Below are 17692 nucleotides of genomic sequence, written 5' to 3' on the forward strand. Positions count from 1 at the left end.
AGTTACCCTTCTTTAATTTCTGGACCATGGTCTCTGAATTAACTGTTTCATTCTCCATCCTAATGAGAAATCCACCATATTGTGGTCACTCTTCCCCAAGGGGCCTCGCACAATGAGATTGCTAATTAATCCTCTCTCATTACACAACACTCAGTCTAAGATGGCCTCCCTCCTCGTTGGTTCCTCGACATATTGGTCGAGAAAACCATCCCTTATGCACTCCAGGAAATCCTCCTCCACCGTATTGCTTCCAGTTTGGCTCGCCCAATCTATGTGCATATTAAAGTCACCCATTATAACTGCTGCACCTTTATTGTATGCACCCCTAATTTCCTGTTTGATACCCTCCCCAACATAACTACTACTGTTTGGAGGTCTGTACACAACTCCCACTAACGTTTTTTGCCCTTTGGTGTTCTGCAGCTCTACCCATATAGATTCCACATCATCCAAGCTAATGTCCTTCCTAACTATTGCATTAATCTCCTCTTTAACCAGCAATGCTACCCCACACCTCCTTTTCCTTTTATTCTATCCTTCCTGAATGTTGAATACCCCTGGATGTTGAGTTCCCAGCCCTGATCATCCTGGAGCCACGTCTCCGTAATCCCAATCACATCATATTTGTTAACATCTATTTGCACAGTTAATTCATCCACCTTATTGCGGATACTCCTTGCATTAAGACACAAAACCTTCAGGCTTGTTTTTTTAACACCCTTTGTCCTTTTAGAATTTTGCTGTACAGTGGCCCTTTTTGTTCTTTGCCTTGGGTTTCTCTGCCCTCCACTTTTCCTCATCTCCTTTCTGTCTTTTGCTTTTGCCTCCTTTTTGTCTCCCTCTGTCTCCCTGCATTGGTTCCCATCCCCCTGCCATATTAGTTTAACTCCTCCCCAACAGCACTAGCAAACACTCCCCCTAGGACATTGGTTCCGGTCCTGCCCAGGTGCAGACCGTCCGGTTTGTACTGGTCCTACCTCCCCCAGAACCGGTTCCAATGCCCCAGGAATTTGAATCCCTCCCTGCTGCACCACTGCTCAAGCCACGTATTCATCTGCGCTATCGTGCAATTCCTACTCTGACTAGCACGTGGCACTGGTAGCAATCCTGAGATTACTACTTTTGAGGTCCTACTTTTTAATTTAGCTCCTAGCTCCTTAAATTCGTTTCGTAGGACCTCATCCCTTTTTTTACCTATGTGGTTGGTACCAATGTGCACCACGACAACTGGCTGTTCTCCCTCCCTTTTCAGAATGTCCTGCACCCGCTCCGAGACATCCTTGACCCTTGCACCAGGGAGGCAACATACCATTCTGGAGTCTCGGTTGCGGCCGCAGAAACGCCTATCTATTCCCCTCACCATTGAATCCCCTATCACTATCGCTCTCCCACTCTTTTTCCTGCCCTCCGGTGCCATGAACTTGGCTGCTGCTGCCCTCCCCTGATGAGTCATCCCCTCCAACAGTACTCAAAGCGGTGTATCTGTTTTGCAGGGGGATGACCACAGGGGACCCCTGCACTACCTTCCTTGCACTACTCTTCCTGCTGGTCTTCCATTCCCTATCTGGCTGTGGACCCTTCTCCTGCGGTAAGACCAACTCGCTACACGTGCTACTCACGTCATTCTCAGCATCGTGGATGCTCCAGAGTGAATCCACCCTCGGCTCCAACTCTGCAACGTGGACCATCAGAAGCTCGAGGCGGATACACTTCCCGCACACGTAGTCATCAGGGACACCGGAAGTGTCCCTGAGTTCCCACATGGTACAGGAGGAGCATAACACCTGACCGAGCTCTCCTGCCATGACTTAACCCTTAGATACACTTAAATTGGCAACAACAATGTTAAAAGTTACTGACTAATATAAAAAAGAAAAATAAAAAATACTCACCAATCACCAGCCAATCACTTACCCCCTAGGCTGTGACGTCACCTTTCTGTTTCTTTCTACTTCTTGTTTGCCTTCTCCCTGTAGCTGCACAAGTAGGTCTTTTATAGGCCTCTGCTGATCCCCGGACTCACGTCTCACCAACGAACTCCCAACGCCTCTCGCGGACTTTTATAGGCCTCTGCTGATCCCTGGACTCACGCCTCACCAACGAACTCCCGACGCCTCTCGCGGCCTTTTATAGGCCTCTGCTGATCCCCGGACTCACGCCTCACCAACGAACTCCCGACGCCTCTCATGGCCTTTTATAGGCCTCTGCTGATCCCCGGACGCACGCCTCACCAACGAACACCCGACACCTCTCGCGGCCTTTTATAGGCCTCTGCTGATCCCCGGACTCACGCCTCACCAACGAACTCCCGACGCCTCTTGCGGCCTTTTATAGGCCTCTGCTGATCATCTATGTATATTGTAAACAGTTGTGGTCCCAGCACCGATCCCTGTGGCACACCACTAACCACCGATTTCCAAGCCGAAAAGGACCCATTTATCCCGACTCTCTGCTTTCTGTTAGCCAGCCAATTCTCGATCCATGCTATTACATTTCCTCTGACTCCGCGAATCTTTATCTTCTGCAGTAACCTTTTGTGTGGCATCTTATCAAATGCCTTTTGGAAATCTAAATACATCACATCCATCGGTACACCTCTATCCACCATGCTCGTTATATCCTCAAAGAATCCCAGAATTCCAGATGAGCTGATCCAAAGTTCTGCTGTCCATATAGGATGATAATTTTACAATTGAAGCATTGGTGAACCAGGAGCCAACGTAGGTCAGCAAGCACTGATGGGTGATGGTGAATGGTGCCAGTTAGGATATGGGCAGCAGAACTTTGGATGAGCTCAACTTTATGGAGGGGAAGATGGGCAGCTGACCAGGAGAGCATTGGAATAGTTGAGTCTGAAAGTAAGAAAATCATGGATGAGGGTTTGAGCAGCAAAAAAGCTGAGGTAAGGGTGTAGACAGGTGATATTATGGGGATGAAAGTAGGTAGTCTTTGTGATGGGCAGAATAGGGGATCGGAATTTCAGCTCAGGGTCAAATATGAAATTGAGATTGCAAACAGTCTGGATCAGCCTGACACAGTTGTCTGGGAGGGAAATGGAATCAGTAGGTAAGAAATGGAGTTTGTGGCGGGGGCAGAGGACAGTGGCTTCGGTCTTCCCGATGTCGAAATAATGGAATTTTTGACGCATCTAGGACTAGATGTAAGACAACACAGAGGCAGTGGAGGGGTCGAGAGAGGTGGAGGTGAAGTTAAGCTAGATGTCATCAGCATGCGTGTGGATCCTGGCATTGTGTCATTGGCTGATGTTGCTGAGGGACAACATATAGAGCATTTGAGGGGTGAGTTGGCTAAGGTAGATTGGGAAATTAGATAAGTAGTGGCAAATATTTAAAGAAATATTCCAAAATTCTCAACGAATATACATTTCATGAGAAATAAAAACTCCATGGGAAAAGTGATCCATCTGTGACTAACTAAAGAAGCTAAGGACAGTATTTAATTAAAACAAGAGGCTTATAATGTTACAAAGAATAGTAGTAAACCTGAGGATTGGGAGAGCTTTAGAAACCAGCAAAGGATAACCAAAAGATTGATAAAAAGGGAGCAAAAAATATAAAACAGATTATAAGAGCTTCTACAAGTGTGTAAAAAGGAAGAGAGTAGCAAAAATATGCGTTGGTCCCTTAGAGGCTGAGTCAAGAGAAATTATAATTGGAATAAGGAAATGGCAGAGAATTTAAACAAATATTTTATATCTGTCATCATAACCAGAAGACAAAAAGAGCATACCAAAAATAGTGGGGAATCAAGGGGATAATGAGAGTGAGGGAAAATGTTAAAAGTCAAAGAATAAGGAGAAGGCAATAGAGCAGGGTAGCACTGGGGGAAATGAAAAGCAGAGCGTGCCAGGAAGTGAAGGAATGTATAAACGTAAAGGTGAATCAGAAAGTGGGGTCAAAGCAGGAAAAAAATGGAAAAAAAAAAATTTAAAAGCTCTTTATCAGAATGCACATAGCATTCGTAACAAAATAGATGAGTTCATGGCACAAATAGATACAAATAGATATGATCTGATAGCCATTAAAGAGACATGGTTGCAAAGTGACAAGGACTGGGAACTAAATATTCAGGGGTATTTGACAATTCGGAAGGATAGACAGAAAGGAAAAGGAGGTGGGGTAGCTCTATTAATAAAGGATGACATCGGTGCGTTAGTGAGAAACGATATTGGCTCAGAAGATCAAGATGCTGAATCAGTTTGGGTGGAGATAAGGAATAATAAGGGGAAAAAGTCACTGGTCTATGGGCCCCCTAACAGTAGCTACTGGATGGAGTATAAATCAAGAAATAATGGAGGCTTGTAATATAGGAACGGCAATAATCATGGGTGATTGTAACCTTCATATTGATTGGACAAAGCAAATTGGCCATGGTAGCCTTGGGGAAGAGTTCATAGACTGTAACTGGGATAGTTTCCTTGAACAGTACGTTGCGGAACCAACCAGGGAGCAGGCTATCTTAGATCTGGTACTGTGCAATGAGACAGGATTAATAAATGATCTCGTAGTAAAGGATCCTCTCGGAATGAGTGACCATAACATTGTTGAATTTCAAATTCAGTTGGAGGGTGAGAAAGTTGATTCTCAAACCAGTGTCCTAAGCTTAAATAAAGGAGACTACAAAGTTATGAGGGCAGAGTTGGCTAAAGTGGACTGGGAAAATAGATTAAAGTATGGGATAGTTGATGAGCAGTGGCAGACATTTAAGGAGATATTTCATAACTTGCAACAAAAATATACCCAATGAGAAGGAAAGACTGTAAGAGAAGGGACAACCATCTGTGGCTAACTAAGGAAATAATGGATAGTATCAAATTGAAAACAAGGGCATACAATATGGCCAAGACTAGTAGGAGACTAGAGGATTAGGAAACTTTTTAAAAAAAACAGCAAAGAACGACTAAAAAAAATAATAAAGCGTGGGAAGATAGATTATGGGCTCACTTTTCCCCAGAGATTTTGGCCTAAGTTAAAAAACCACAGTTTTCCCAATCAATTTGCACCAGTGTAAGTCAGTTCGTTAGGATTTTTTTAATTAAGTTTTTTTTTCAGCCAAAGGGGGCGTAGCCTGCCATCCGTGCCAATTCTGCTGATGATACAAAGCTCGGTGGGAAAGTAATTTGTGGGGTTAATGCAAAGAGGCTGCAAAGGGACACAAATAAGTTAAATGACTGGCCAAGAACATGGCAGATGGAATGTAATGTGGAGAAATGTGAAGTTATTCACTTTGGCAGGAAAATAAGAAAACAGTATTTTTTAAATTGAGAGAGATTGGGAAATGTTGATATTCGGAGGGACCTGGGTGACCTTGTACAAGAATCACTGAAAGTTTACATCAGAACATAAGAGCATAAGAAATAGGAACAGGAGAAGGCCTGCTCCTTCATTCAATAAAATCATGGCTGATCTGATCATGGACTCAGCTCCACATCCCTGCCCGCTCTCCATAACCCCTTATCCCCTTATCGTTTAAGAAACTGTCTATTTCTGTCTTAAATTTATTCAATGTCCCAGCTTCCACAGCTCTCTGAGGCAGCGAATTCCACAGATTTGCAACCCTCTGAGAGAAGAAATTTCTCCTCATCTCAGTTTTAAGTAGGCGGCTCCTTATTCTAAGATCATGCCCTCTAGTTCTAGTCTCCCCCATCAGTGGAAACATCCTCTCTGCATCCACCTTGTCAAGCCCCCTCATAATCTTACACATTTTGAAAAGATCACCTCTCATTCTTCTGAATTCCAATGAGTAGAGGCCCAACCTACTCAACCTTTCCTCATAAGTCAACCCCCTCATCTCCGGAATCAACCTAGTGAACCTTCTTTGAACTGCCTCCAAAGCAAGTATATCCTTTTGAAAATATGGAAACCAAAACTGCATGCAGTATTCCAGGTGTGGCCTTACCAATACCCTGAAAACTGTAGCAAGACTTCCCTGCTTTTATACTCCATCCGTTTTGCAATAAAGGCCAACATTCCATTGGCCTTCCTGATCACTTGCTGTCCCTGCATATTATCCTTTTGTGTTTCATGCACAAGTACACACAGGTCCTGCTGTACTGCAGCACTTTCTCCATTTAAATAATAACTTGCTCTTTGAGTTTTATCTGCCAAGTTGCATGACCTCATACTTTCCAACATTATACTCCATCTGCCAAATTTTTGCCCACTCACTTAGCCTGTCTATGTCCTTTTGCAGATTTTTTGTGTCCTCTTCGCACATTGCTTTATATCGTGAGCAAACTTGGCTATATTACACTCAGTCCCTTCTTCCAAGTCGTTAATATAAATTGTAAATAGTTGGGGTCCCAACACTGATCCCTACGGCACCCCACTAGTTACTGGTTGCTAACCAGAGAATGAACCATTTATCCCAAATCTCTGTTTTCTGTTTTCTATCCATGCTAATATATTACCCCCAACCCCGTGAACTTTTATCTTGTGCAATAACCTTTTATATGGCACCTTGTCAAATGCCTTCTGGAAGTCCAAATTCACCACATCCACTGGTTCCCCTCTATTCATCCTGTTCGTTTCATCCTCAAAGAATTCCAGCAAATTTGTCAAACATGACTTCCCCTTCATTAATCCATGCTTACTCTGCCTGACCGTATTTTGCTTTTCCAAATGTCCTGCTACTGTTTCTTTAATAAGGGACCCCTACATTTTCCCAACCACAGATGTTAGGCTAACTGGTCTTTTGTCTGCCTCCTTTTTTAAATAGGGGCGTTACATTTGCAGTTTTCCAATCTGCTGGGACCTCCCCAGACTCCAGGGAATTTTGTTAAATTACAACAATGCATCCACAATCCCTGCCGCTACTTCTCTTAAGACCCTAGGATGCAAGCTATCCGGTCCAGGGGATTTATCTGCCTTTAGTCCCATTATCTTACTGAGTACCACCTCCTTAGTGATTGTGATTGTGTTACGTTCCTCCCCCCCGACACAAGCAATTAAGAAAGCAAATTATATATTGGCCTTTATTACAAGAGGATTTGAGGATAAGAATAAAGATGTCCTACTGCAATTATATAGGGCCCTGGTAAGATCGCACCTGGAGTATTGTGTACAGACTGCCTGGGTAGTCTAGAACTAGGGGTCACCATCTCAGAATAAGGGGTCAGCCATTTAGGATGAGGAGATGAGGAGAAATTTCTTCACTCAAAGGTTTGTGGATCTTTGGAATGCTCTACCACAGAGGGTCTTATGTTTTTATGCTTTTATGTTCAAATGACTGACAGTGAGTGGGATAGAGATAGGGATGCAGAGAGGGACAAAGAGTGGGACAGAGAGTGAGCGAGGGCAAGACAGAGTGAGGGAGCAATACAGTTGGCGCGAGACAGAGTGGGAGAGACAGAGTGGGAGAGACAGAGTGGGAGAGACAGAGTGGGAGAGAGACAGAACCAGAGAGGGGGAGAGAGATCGAGAGAGTGAGAGACTGTGTGAGAGAGGGAGAGACTGTGAGAGAGACAGTGTGAGAGAGACAGAGAGACATAGAGATAGAGAGAGAGAGACAGAGGGAACGAGACAAAGGAAGAGAGACAGAGAGAGAGAGCAACAGAGTGAGACTATTGAGAGACAGAGAGAGGGGCAGAGAGAGAGGGACAAACAGAGAGACAGGGAGAAAGAGGGAGCGAGATAGATGTAGGGAGACAGGGGGAGCGAGATGGAAGGACAGAGACAGAGGGAGATAGAGTCAAATAGAGAGGGAAAGAAACATTGGGAGAGAGAATGAGACAGAGGGAGAGAGAGGTCGTGAGGCAGGGAGAGAAAGAGAGAGAGACATTGTGGAGCCAACTTTTTCTGATCTCCCTTTGTATCTCAGTATCTGGTTTATGGGTCTCAGTTTCTCTCACAGACAGTGTAGAGGGAGCTTTACTCTGTTTCTAACCCTGTGCTGTACCTGCCCTGGGAGTGTTTGATGGGACTGTTTAGAGGGAGTATTACTCTGTAACTAAACCATGCTGCATCTGCCCTGGGAGTATTTGATGGGACACTGTGGAAGGAGATTTTCTCTGTATCTAACGCATGCAGTACCTGCCCTGGGAGTGTTTGATCGGACAGTGTGGAGGGAGAATATCTCTGTATCTAATGCACGCTGCACCTGCCCTGAGAGGGTTTGATGGGACACTTTATTCTGCCTTTTACAGTCCTTTATCAGGCTGACGGTGCAAAGCATTTTCTGTACACAGGGAAGGATTCACTCCGGTCTGGCACTATATGGCTTGTATGTGATTCAGTGTCCCCATGTCTGGCTGTTACCTTTAAGGAACTAACGTTAAGTTAGAGGGATGTTGATCTCTGTAATTAATATCCCAGTGTCGTGGTAACATAAAACGGCCACCATGAACAAACTTAAAATGGATGACTGAAGTTCTGTGTGTGAATTTTTACTGTGGTTCTGGGGGAGCGAGAGATAAATAAACAGAGAGAGAGACAGAGAGAGAGGAACAGAGAGATTGAGAGGGAGAGAAAGAGACAGAGACAGAGTGAGAAAGAGAGACAGATAGAGAGAGAGAGAGAGAGAGATACGGACAGATAGAGAGACTGACAGAGAGCGAGTGAGAGACAGACAGACAAAGAGAGACTGACAGAGAGAAAGCGAGAGAGAGAGGGGGACAGAGAGAGTTGATCAGAGAGGGATAGAGAGGCACAAGGTTCAGACTCATGGGATTGAGGGTAATATATTCGGATTGGCAGGCTGTAACTAGTGGGGTATCGCAAGAATCAGTGCTTGGGCCTCAGCTATTCACAATCTATATCAATGACTTAGATGAGGGAGCCATGTGTGTTGTAGCCAAGTTGGCTGATGATACAAAGTTAGGTGGGAAAGTTATTTGTGAGCTTAATGCAAAAAGGCTGCAAAGGGATGCAGACAGGTTAAATAAGTGGCCAAAAGATGGCAGATGGAATGTGGGGCTCAGTTTTCCCCAGTGATTTGCATCGTTTGTTTTGAGCAGGCCGCTTTTTTTGGCCTGAGTTAACAAACCACAGTTTCCCTGATCAATTTGCACCAGCGTAACGCAGTTACGATTTTATGAGATATGTTTTTTTTTCAGCCAAAGAGGGCGTAACCTGCCACCCGCACCAATTCTGTCCATTTAGGCAAGTTTGGCCAGTGGAGAGTTACTCCAGTTCTTTTTAGGCCAGCATATGTGGCCTCTGTAGAAAAACCTTCTGGAGAGTTAAATAAATCGATGCATGTAAGTGCAGCAGATGCCCGGACAGCAGCAGCAGGAAAGGTAAGAGAGAGAGAGAGGGGGAGAGAGAGGTGAGGGGAGGGGGAGAGAGAGAGGAGGGGGGAAGAAAGAGGAGGGTGGAGAGCGAGGAGGGGGTGGGAGAGAGAGGAGGGGTTGGGAGAGAGAGGAGGGGGCAGAGGGGGTGGGCGGCAGAGATGGGGGGGGGAGTGGAGGAAAGCCTTTCAGGTGTAGTTAGGTGTTGGGACGGGGAGGGAGGAGGCCATTTGGCCTGGGATAGGGGCGGTGAAGTGGACCGGGAGGCCACTCGGCCTGGGATAGGGGCGGGGGAGCGGACTGGGAGGCCACTCAGTCTGGGATAGGGATAGGGGGAGCGGATTGGGAGGCCATTCAACATGGGCTAGGGGTGGGACCGGCAAAGCACTTGGGACTGGGGGAGCTGGAGCTGGAGCTGGACCTGGACCAGCAAGGGACTCGGGGGGCTAGGGATGCAGACCGGCAAGGCACTCGGGGCTAGGGTCGGGCGGGGAAACAGGAGGAGAGGGAAACAGACCGGGAGGCCATTCGGCCTGGGATAGGAGTGGAGATCGGCACCGGCATCGGGAGGTAAGTTGCTGCAATATATTTTAATGTGTTTTTAAGTTGATGCAATGTGTTATGACCTGGCTGCATGTTTCACCTTGCAGCCTCAGCTCGCATTGTATCCCTAGTTACCGTGGCAACCCGATCTTTTTGAAGCAGATCTCTGCACCACGACCAAAACTAAAGGACAGGTTAGGCTGCGCCAAATTGAAGAAATCTAACGTGGAAACTTAGAACTTTTTTTTTTGGCGTACTTTGTTCCCAAAATAACGGGCGTAACTCTTCAAGTACGCCAAAACAAAACTTTGGGGAAAATTGAACTCGATGAAAGTAAACGAGCACGAAATATAAAACCAAATAGTAAGAGTTTCTACAGTTAATAAAAAGGAAAAGAGTGGCTAAAGTAAATTTTGGTCCCCTCGAGGATGAGCCTGGAGAATTAATAATAGAGAACAGGGAAATAGCAGAGATGTTGAACAAATATTTGATATTCACAGTTGAAGAGAGTAAAACATCCCAATAGTGAATAATCAAGGGGCTGTCGGGAGGGAGGAACTGAATACAATCACTATCACTAATGAAGTAATAATCAGTAAAATAATGGGACTAAAGGTGGGCAAATCCCCTCGGGCTGATGGCTTATATCCTAGGGTCTTAAAAGAAGTGACTGCAGAAATAGTGGATGCATTGGTTATAATCTACCAAAATTACCTGGATTCTCGGGCGGTCCCAGCGGATTGGAAAACTGCAAATGTAACACTCCTGTTTAAAAAAAAAAGGGGGCAGACAAAAAGCAGGAAACTATAGACCAGTTAGCCGAGCATCTGTCGTTGGGAAAATGCTGGAGTCCATTATTAAGAAAACAGTAGTGGGACATTTGGAACAGCATAATTCAATTAAACTGTGTCAACATGATTTTATGAAAGGGAAATCATGTTTGACAAATTTGCTAGAGTTCTTTGAGGATGTAACGAACAGGGTGGATAAGGGAGAATCAGTGGATGTGGTATATTTGGATTTCCAGAAGGCATTCAATAAGGTGCCACATAAAAGGTTACTGCACAAGATAAAAGTTCATAGGGTTGGGGGTAATATATTAGCATGGATAGATGATTGGCTAACTAATAGAAAACAGAGAGTCAGTATAAATGGGTCATTTTCCAGTTGGCAAACAGTGACTAGTGGGGTGCCACAGGGTTCGGTGCTGGGTCCTCAACTATTTACAATCTGTATTAATGACTTGGATGAAGGGACCGAGTGTAATGTTGCCAAGTTTGCTGATGATATAAAGAAGGGTGGGAAAGCAAATTATCGGAAGGACACAAAATATCTGCAAAGGGATATAGACAGGCTAAGTGAGTGGGCAGAAATTTGGCAGATAGAGTGTAATGTTGCAAAATATGAGGTTATCTGCCTTGGCAGAAAAAATAGTAATTTATAATTTAACTGGAGAAAAATTGCAACGTGCTGCATTACAAAGGGACCTGAAGGTCCTTGTGCATGGAACACAAAAAGTTAATGTTATGTATGTAATAACTCGATAGACTCAATACTGTAACCTAACATAGGTACAAACCTGGCTCTACTTGATTAGGGCCCAAAGTGATTACATTACAAGATGGCTTGCCTTTTATACCTGGGCCGCACACACGCGCGTACAGCCCAATGTCCTCTTACAGTGGGGCCACCTGGCGGCTAGTAACTCCAAGCATATATACATGACAATATCCCCCTTTAAGATATTAGTAACACTCTTTTTACAAACTGAGATGGTCCCGGGCTTTCCGCTCCCGAGTTGATCGTCTCAGTTCAACTCCAACCTTGAGCGAGCGTTCTGAGTCTGTTATGACTGGGGGCTGGGTAGCTGATCTGATGGGAGTGGCAATGACCATGTCAGGGATTGAAAGTCCAAATTTATTGATGACAGCGGAGTCCTCTGATGACTGAGGGTAGGTTGGTTGGTCACTGATTGTGTCTTCCTCAGACTGTTCCGGTTCATCCGTGTGCCGCAGCTTTATCTGATCAACATGTTTCCTGCATGTTTGCCCATTCTTGAGTTTGACGATAAACACTCTGTTACTCTCCTTGGCCGTAACAGTACCGGCAATCCACTTGGGACCTTGACCATAATTTAATACATACACAGGATCGTTAACAGAAATGTCGTGTGACGCAGCAGCGCAATCATGATACCACTGCTGACTTTGACGTCTGTATTCAACATGATCGTTCAAGTCAGGGTGGACAAGAGAGAGCTTGGTCTTGAGACCTCTCTTCATCAATAGTTCAGCAGGGGGGACCCCAGTAAGCGTGTGGGGTCTTGTCCTGTAACGAAGCAATGTGCATGACAAGCGAATCTGCAGTGAACCTTGAGTTACATGTTTCATACTCTGGTTGATGGTTTGGACAGCACGCTCTGCTTGACCATTAGATGCAGGTTTGAATGGTGCTGACCTCACATGTTTGATACCATTGAGTTTCATAAACTCTTGAAACTCCAGACTAGTGAAGTAAGGTCAGTTGTCGCTTACAACGATGTCGGGCAGACCATGAGTGGCAAACATGACACGATAGCTCTCAATGGTAGCTGTGGATGTACTGGATGACATGATTATACACTCTATTCACTTGGAATATGCATCCACTACAACTAAAAACATCTTTCCCAGAAAGGGACCTGCAAAGTCGGTGTGGGTCCTGGACCATGGTTTAGATGGCCACGACCACAGACTCAGCGGTGATTTCGTTGGTTCTTTACTAAGCTGCATGCAAGTGTTGCACTGATGCACACATGATTCCAGATAAGAATCAATTCCAGGCCACCATATATGAGACCTGACAATGGCTTTCACCATGACAATACCGGGATGAATGCTATGTAGATCATGTACAAATTTCTCTCTGCCTTTCTGAGACATAACAACACAGTAAACAATCTGACTGAATGGATAGTTTGCCTTTGCGACGGTTGTAAGGTTTGGTCTCATCACCCATTTGTTTGGGTATGGCAGACCAATCACCATTAAGGACACACCGTTTCACAACCGATAATATCAGGTCCTGGCTGGTTCAGGTCTCAACTTGTTGAGCTGTGACAGGGGTTCCTTCACTTTCAAAAGCACCCATAACTAACAGTAGGTCTGCAGGTTGTGGGGACTCCACCTACAGTGTGGGAAATGGCAGACCGCTCAGTGCATCAGCACAATTCTTGGTGCCAGGTCTATGGCATAGGCAGATAATGTCGGTGCCCACCTCTGGATGTGGGACAATGCATTTGTATTAATGCCTTTGTTTTCCAAAAACAATGAAATGAGTGGCTTGTGATCTGTTTCCAGTTCAAGCCGAAGCCGGAACAGGTACTGTTGCATCTTTTTAACCCCATACACACAGGCCAGTGCTTCTTTTTCTATCATGTTAGAGGCTCTTTCCACCTTAGAAAAACTTTTAGAAGCATACGCAACAGGTTATAGTTTACCCGACTCATTAGTTTGTTGGAGCACGCAACTAACTCCAAAATGACGAAGCATCACAGGCCAATATTAGAAGCTTGCACGGATCATAATGTACCAGCAGCTTGTTAGAGCAAAGCAGATTAGTAACTTTCTCAAAAGCTCTATCTTGAGATGCGCCCCAAACCCAGTTGTCGCCTTTTCTTCGCAGCATGTGCAGTGGTTCGAATGAAGTGCTCAATCTTGGTAAGAAATTACCAAAGTAGTTGAGCGGACCAAGGAACGAATGCAGCTCCATCACATTCTGAGGCTTGGGTGCATTTTTGATGGTCTTGGTTTTCGAGTCCGTAGGCCTGATGCCGTCAGCAGCAATTTTCCTCCCCAGGAATTCGACTTCCGGAGCCATGAAGCACACTTTGAATGTTTCAGTCTGAGTCCCACTTTGTCCAGACGATGTAGAACCTCTTCCAGGTTGTACAGATGTTCGGTGGTGTCACGACCTGTGACCAGTATGTCATCTTGGAACAGAACGGTTCTGGGGACGGACTTCAGTAGACTCTCCATGTTCCTCTGAAATATCGCTGCAGCCGAGCGAATTCCGAAAGGACACCTGTTGTAGATAAACAGTCCATTATGAGTGTTGATGCAGGTAAGTTTCTTCAACCGCTCGACCAGCTCCATGTACGCCGATGTCAGATCCAGTTTAGTGAACGACTTCCCCCCGGCTAGCGTTGCAACAGGTCATCAGCCTTCGGTAACGGGTATTGATCCTATTTCGAAACCGGTTGATCATAACCTTGTAGTCTCCACAAATCCTGACAGTGCCATCACTCTTCAACACAGGAACAATGGGGCTGGCCCATTCGTTAAATTCGACCGGTGATATCATCCCTTCACACTGGAGTCTGTCCAGTTTGATTTCGACCTCCTCCCTCATTATGTATGGAACCGCCCGAGCTTTATGATGAATGGGTCTTGCATTCGAGTCCACGTGGATCTGCACCTTGGCTCCCATGAAATTGCTGATGCCTAGTTCAAACAGCAAGTGGAACTTGCTCAGCACTTGAGCACATGGAGTATCATCCTCCGACGATAACGCTTTGGTATCGTTCCAATTCCATTTGATTTGTTCTAGCCAATCCCTACTGAACAGCGTTGGACCATTGGCTGGTACAATCCATAATGGTAAATCATGAACCACACCATCATATGACACCTTGACTACTGCAATGCCAATCACTGTTATGAATTCTTTAGTATACATACGCAACTTGGCATTGACTGGACTCAGCTTAGGCCTCACAGCCTTAGTATCCCACAGCTTGTCAAATGTCCTCTGGCTCATTATTGATTGACTTGCAATCGTGTCCAATTCTATTGGTACCGGCACACCGTTAAGTTTCACGTTAATCATTATTGGTTGGCTCTTTGTTAAGAACGAATACAGTCCATACATTTCCTCCTCTGGTATCTCAGATTGCACATCCGGATCTGAGCTATATTGGTCATCATCCTTCACGTGGTGTGTCGCAGCACACTTGCTCAGTTGCGGACACATGCGCTGGAGATGCCTCAGTCTCGAACGTCCTTTACAAATATACTATTTAAACCGACACTGAGGCCAATGATTGCCCTCACAACACCAACATGGTGAAATCGGATTCATTCCCTTTGGTGGACTTTGGGCAGCCACAGGTTTTGTATATGCGGTCGGGTAGGCCCTGCCATATGCAGCTGTGCCAAGCACTGATACAATCTTGTTTACTGTACTTGCCAAGTTCCGATTTTTCGATGATATCTGCTTTAAGTTTTTGTCCATTGTCATGCATGATTGGGCAATCGTGATGGCCTTGCTCAAATCCAGCGTCTCCGCCGCCAGTAGCTTACACAGGATCACCTCATGGTTGATGTCAATTACAAAGATGTCCCACAGCATGTCTCCCAATGCGTTTTCAAACTTGCACGGTCCAGCTCGATGTCTTAGGTTGGCAATGAATTCCGACACATCCTGGCCCTCAGAACGAATGTGCTTGTAGAATTGATATCATGAGATGATGATGCCTCCTTCTGGTTTGAGATGGTCACGTACCAGAGCACACAATTCTTCATAGTCCTTGTCCATTGGACTTGCAGGCGAGAGAAAATTCTTTCTGAGTCCATAGATTTTTGGACCGCAAACCGTGAGGAAGACCACCCTCTGCCTAACTGCGTCAGTGAGTTCCTCCATTTTGTGGGCCACAAAGTACTGGTCCAGGTGAGCTACAAAATCTGTAAAGTCCTCTCCCTCCACGAATCTCTGCAAAATTCTAATTTTCTCATTTTTGCATCCGAAGGTTCTTAAGTTACCTCGTCGCCAAATGTTATGTAGGTAATAACTCAATAGACTGAATACTGTAAACTAACACAGGTATGAACCTGGCTCTGCTTTATTTGGGCCCAAAGTGATTACATTACATGATGGCTTGCCTTTTATACCTGTGCCGTACACATGTGCATACAACCCAATGAACTCTGACAGTGGTGCCATCTGGTGGCTAGTAACCCCAAGCTTACATACATGACAATTAGTATGCAGGTACAGTAAGTAATCAGGAAGGCAAATGGAATGTTGGCCTTTATTGCAAGGGAGGTAGAGTATAAAAGCAGAGAAGTCCTGCTACAACTATACAGGGTATTGGTGAGGCCACACCTAGAGTACTGCATGTAGTTTTGGTCTCCGTATGACCCCCAGGTCCCTTTGTACTGAAGCATTTTGTCATTTTTCTCCATTTAAATAATCATTTGCTTATTTTTTCTGCTAAAATGGATAACCTCAGACTTTCCCACATTATACTCTATCTGCCAAATTTTTGCCCACTCACTTAGCCTGTCTATATCCTTTTGCTAATTTTTTGTGTCCTCACAACTTGCATTCCCACCCACCTTTATTTCATCAGCAAACTTGGCTACGAGGAGGACACAAGGAGCCTGCAAAAGGATATAGATAGACTAAGTTAGTGGGCAATAAAAGGGCAAATGGAGTATAATGTGGGGAAATGTGAGGTTATTCACTTTAGTAAGAAGAATAGAAAATCTGTATAATTTTTAAATGGTGAGAAACTTTTAAATATTGGTGTTCAGAGAGATTTAGGTGTCCTCGCACTTGAAACACAGAGTTAGCATACAGGTACAGCAAGCAATTAGAAAGGCAAATGGCACATTGGCCTTTATTGCAAGGGGGATGGAGTATAAGAGCAAGAAAGTCTTGCTACAATTGTACAGGGCCTTGGTGAGACCACACCTGGAGTACTGTGCACAGTTTTACTGTCCTTATCTGAGGAAGGATATACTTGCCTTGGAGGCAGTGCAACAAGGTTAACTAGATTTATTCCTGGGATGAGAGGATTGTCCTGTGAGGAGAGATTGAGTAGATTGGGCCTATACTCAAGGATTTAGAAGAATGAGAGGTAATCTCATTGAAAAAAAAAAGATTCTGACAGGGATTGACATGGTAGATGTGGAGAGGTTGTTGCCGCTAGTTGGAGTGTCTACAACTAGGGAGCATAGTCTCAGGATAAGGGGTCCACCATTTCAGGCTGAGATGTGGAGGAATTTCTTCGTTCATTGAATCTTTGGAAATCTCTACCCCATGGCGCTGTGGATGCTGAATCGTTGAGTATATGCAAGGCTGAGATAGATTTTTGGACTCTAAGGGAATCAAGGGATATGTGGATCGGACAGGAAAGCGGAGTTAAGGTCGAAAATCAGCCATGATCTTATTGATTTTTGGAGCAGGCTCGAGGGGACGGATGGCCTACTGCTCCTAAATCTTATGTTCTTACAGATGAAAAATATGAGGGGGCCAATTATAGTTCCTTGTGGGCCTCCATTGGTAACAGGGTGGGGATGAGAAAATATGCCATGCAGGAGATTCTCTGGCTATGACTACAAAGGCTAGACTGGATAGGGTTGTAAGGATTGTAGTTTGACTATGCGATAAGTTTAACACAGTTATAATCATTGTGTGGAGCCTCATAAAATTTACCCGATGCTCTTCAGAGCTGCAGCATGTAATCTCACCCAGTCGAGACCAAGAATTAAAAATGCAGTTACTACTTTGAATTGTGTTTCAACTATTCTCTAATGTTGATTATTCAATGAACATTATATTTGCCTCTCTAACATAAGAACATAAGAAATAGGAGCAGGAGCAGGCCATTTGGCCCCTCGAGCCTGCTCCACCATTCAATAAGATCATGGATAATCTGATCCTGGCCTCAACTCCACTTCCCTGTCCGCTCCCCAAAACCCTTGACTCCCTTATCATTCAAAAATCTGTCTATCTCCACCTTAAATATATTCAAAGACCCAGCCTCCACTGCTCTCTGGGCTAGAGAATTTCACAGATTCACAACCCTCCGACAGAAGAAATTCCTCCTCATTTCTGTTTTAAATGGGCGACTCCTTATTC

Source organism: Pristiophorus japonicus, chromosome 1, assembly GCF_044704955.1.
Source record: "Pristiophorus japonicus isolate sPriJap1 chromosome 1, sPriJap1.hap1, whole genome shotgun sequence".
Lineage (NCBI taxonomy): Eukaryota > Metazoa > Chordata > Chondrichthyes > Pristiophoridae > Pristiophorus > Pristiophorus japonicus.